General features: G+C 37.8%; 1 non-coding gene across 1 annotated transcript; it reads right to left on the bottom strand.

Moving 5' to 3' along the window:
* Positions 1-1,255: 1,255 nt before the first annotated feature.
* Positions 1,256-1,362, bottom strand: LOC127669053 (U6 spliceosomal RNA). The gene has a single exon (XR_007974264.1). It is a non-coding gene; the product is annotated as a U6 spliceosomal RNA (small nuclear RNA).
* Between the last annotated feature and the right edge of the window lie 3,030 nt (positions 1,363-4,392).

The raw sequence follows: 4,392 nt of genomic DNA on the forward strand, positions 1-4,392 counted from the left end.
GTTGGAAGCCTATTTATGACCCCTTCTATTTCTTTAGGGGTTATGGGTCTGTTTAGATGGTCTATTTGATCCTGGTTTAATTTTGGTAATTGGTATCTGTCTAAGAAAATGTCCATTTCCTCCAGATTCTCCAGTTGTGTTGAGTACAGGTTTTTGTATTAGGATCTGATGATTTTTTGAATTTCCTCGGTTTCTGTTGTAATATCTCCGTTTTCATTTCTAATTTTGTTAATTTGGATACTTTCTCTGTGCCCTTTGGTTAGTCTGGCTAAGGGTTTATCTATCTTGTTGAGTTTTTCAAAGAACCAGATCTTGGTCTTGTTGATTCTTTGTATGGTTCTCTTGGTTTTGACTTGATTGATTTCAGCCCTGAGTTTGATGATTTCCTGTCTTCTTCTCCTCCTGGGTAAATTAGCTTCTTGTTCCAGGGTTTTCAGTTGTTCCGTTAATATTCTAGTGTAAGCTCTCTCGAATTTCTTTTTGGAGGCACTCAAAGCTATGAGTTTTCCTCTTAGCACTGCTTTCATTGTGTCCCATAGATTTGTATATGTTGTGCCTTCATTTTCATTAAATTCTAAGAAATCTTTGATTTCTTTCTTTATTTCTTCCTTGACCAAGGTATCATTGAGTAGAGTATTCTTCAGTTTCCATGTGTATGTGGGCTTTCTGTTGTTTTTACTGTTACTAAAGACCATTTTTACTCCATAGTGATCTGATAGGAGGCATGTGATTATTTCAATCTTCTTATATTTGTTGAGGTCTGTCTTGTGACCAACCATATGATCTATTTTGGAGAAGGTACCATGAGGTGCTGAGAAAAAGGTATATTCTTTTGCTTTGGGATAAAAAGTTCTATATATCTGTTAACTCCAATTGGTTCAAAGCTTCAATTAGTTTCATTGTCTCCCTGTTTAGTTTCTGTTTTCCTGATCGGTCCATTGGTGAAAGTGGAGTGTTGAAGTCACCCACAATTATTGTGTTAGGTGCAATGTGTACTTTGAGCTTTAGTAACGTTACTTTTATGAATGAAGGCGCCCTTGTATTTGGGGCATAGATGTTCAGGATTGAGAGTTCTTCCTGTTGGATTTTTCCTTTGACCAGCAAGTAGTGACCTTCCATGTCTCTTTTGGTGACATTAGGTTGAAAGTCAATTTTATCTGAAATTAGGATGGCAACAAACTCCGGGTTGTTTCCTGGGACCATTTGCTTGTAGATTGTCTTCCAGCCTTTTACTCTAAGGTAGTTTTTGTCTTTGAAAAATATGGAAAGCTTCACGAATTTGCGTGTCATCCTTGTGCAGGGGCCATGCTAATCTTTTCTGTATCGTTCCAATTTTAGTATATGTGCTGCCAAAGCAAGCACTCAATTCACATTCTTCTGCATGCTGACCTCCAGTTGAACCAGCACCATTTGTTGAAAAGGCTGTCTTTTTTCCATTGGATGTTTTCAGCCCCTTTGTCAAGGATCAAGTGGCCATAGGTGTGTGGGTTCATTTCTGCATCTTCAATCCTGTTCCATTGATCTGCCTGCCTGTCACTGTACCAATACCATGCAGTTTTTAATACTATTGCTCAGTAGTATTGCTTGAGGTCAGGGATACTGATTCCACGAGAATTTCTTTTGTTGTTGAGAATAGTTTTAGCTATCCTGGGTTTTTTGTTATTCCAGATAAATTTGAGAATTGCTCTTTCTAACTCTATGAAGAATTGAGTTGGAATTTTGATGGGTATTGTGTTGAATTTGTATATTGCATTTGGCAAAATGGCCATTTTAACTATATTAATCCTGCCGATCCATGAGCATGGGAGGTTTTTCCATTTTTTGAGGTCTTCAGTTTCCTCCTTCAGAGTCTTGAAGTTCTTGTCATACTGATCTTTCACATGTTTGGTAAGAGTCACCCCAAGGTACTTTATACTGTTTGTGGCTATTGTGAAGGGGGTCATTTCCCTAATTTCTTTCTCAACCTGCTTATCCTTCGAGTATAGGAAAGCTACTGATTTGCTTCAGTTGATTTTATAACCTGCCACATTGCTGAAGTTGTTTATCAGCTGTAGGAGTTCTCTAGTTTTTTGGGTCACTTAGGTAGACTATCATATCATCTGCAAATAATGATAGTTTGAATTCTTCCTTTCCTATCTGTATCCCTTTGACCACCTTATGTTGTCTAATTGCCCAAGCTAATACTTCAAGTACAATATTGAAAAGATAAGGAGAACGGGGGCGGCTCTGTCTAGTCCCTATTTTAGTGGGATTGCTTCAAGTTTCTCTCCATTTAGTTTGATGTTGGCTACCAGTTTGCTGCATATTGCTTTTACTATGTTTAGGTATCGGCCTTGAATTCCTGTTCTTTCCAAGACTTTAAGCACGAAAGGATGCTAAATTTTGTCAAATGCTTTTTCAGCATCCAATGAAATGACCATGTGGTTTTTTTCTTTGAGTTTGTTTATGTAGCGGATTGCATTGATGGATTTCCGTATATTGAACCAACCCTGCATCCCTGGAATAAAGCCTACTTGATCATGGTAGATGATCATTTTTATGTGTTCTTGGATTCGCTTGGCAAGAATTTTATTGAGTATTTTTGCATCAATGTTCATAAGGGAAATTGGTCTGAAGTTCTCATTCTTTGTTGGATCTTTGTGTGGTTTTGGTATCAGCGTAATTATGGCTTCATAGAAGGAATTGGGTAGTGTTCCTTCTGTTTGTATTTTGTGAAATAGTTTGAAGAGTATTGGTGTTAGGTCTTCTTTGAAGGTCTGATAGAATTCTGCACTGAAGCTATCTGGTCCTGTGCTTTTTTTGGTTGGAAGACTTTCTATGACCCCTTCTATTTCTTTAGGAGTTATGGGACTGTTTAGATGATCTATTTGGTCCTGATTTAATTTTGGTATTTGGTAACTGTCTTGGAAATTGTCCATTTCCTCCAGATTCTCCAGTTGTGTTGAGTATTGACTTTTGTAGTAGAATCTGGTGATTTTTTGAATTTCCTCAGTTTCTGTTGAGTTTCTTTTTGTTTTTTATGAAGTCCAAAAATGATAATTCTTTCCTTTCTTTCATGCTTTTAGTGTTTTTAACTCTATTATCTTACCAATGACATATATACATATATATACACGCATATATATATTCATCATATTTATACATATATATGTATAGCTGAAATTACATTATTTTATATTGAATGTCATTGTCTAAGTTCAAGTCCACAGAGTTTGTACTAGTTTGAGTGTCCTTCTGGAATGGTAGCTGGGTTTTATTCATCTACAGGATGCCAGATCTTAACATGATATATTGGCATGAAAGAAATAGAAATAAGACTAACATGAACACATTATTAAGAAGGTAGATGCAGTTTTATGGGATTTCAGTTTGATCTGGCCAACTTCATCTGTAGCTATGGAGAGCAGTGGAAAGCAATGATGATGAAGGGAATTTGATGGCCCCTCCTTGAGTAAAGGGAGCCACAATGTTGGAGATGCCTGGGCTGGGCTGATGGTTTGTCATTTTTCAATTGTCCTAGGCCTGGTTTTAGAAGATAATTTCCTTCTCATGCCCATGGTACTCAAAATGTACCTAGTAAGCTAACCTAGATCAATTTCTCTGACGTACCACTGAGTTATTCTCACAACTGTTGACATCATCTTACAAAAACATCCCAGCTGTGTGGGTTGTTATTATCATTAACCTAAGAGACTTGCAGTATTTGGGCTGATGGAGAACACACACACACACACACACACACACACACGCACACACACACAGATACACACACACACACACACACACACACGACACGGCATGAGGCAGACAAACCACCTATGATTGGGCAACCTGCAGTTTAAGCTTTAAAAATACATTTTAATACTTGTCATGTATATACATGGAGATGACTAGAAGTTGCCTGAAAGGTTAATGCAATAAAGGAGACAGCCATGGTGGAGAGATATGTTCAACTCCTCCCTGTGGCTCTCCTCACCTACCAGAAATCTGCAAGCTCAGGAAACAAGTGAAATAATTCCTCATTTGTCATTCATCCTCTGTGCTGGTCACTCCTTGTTTTGTTTAAATGTTATATTCCTTCCCACGAAGAAGTATTATATACAGAGATTATATTATTATAAAATTGAACAAATGCAAGCTCAGGCAAGGAGCATTTTTATCCCCATTTGTTTTTTCCATCATTTATTTACTCACTTAATGTTCTGATTGCAGCCCCATCTTTTCCCATTTCCCCCCTCACACAGCCCCTCCCCTCATCCTCCCTTCCATTCTCCTCTGAAATGGCAGAGCCTCTCCCCTATAACTACCAAGTGTGGCACATCAAGTCACTGTAGGACTGGGCACATCATCTACCCCTATCTTATTTAGAGTTTCCATTGCTGTAAAGGGACA

The sequence above is a fragment of the Apodemus sylvaticus genome, chromosome 18 (genome assembly GCF_947179515.1).
Source record: "Apodemus sylvaticus chromosome 18, mApoSyl1.1, whole genome shotgun sequence".
In the NCBI taxonomy this organism is placed as follows: Eukaryota; Metazoa; Chordata; class Mammalia; order Rodentia; family Muridae; genus Apodemus; species Apodemus sylvaticus.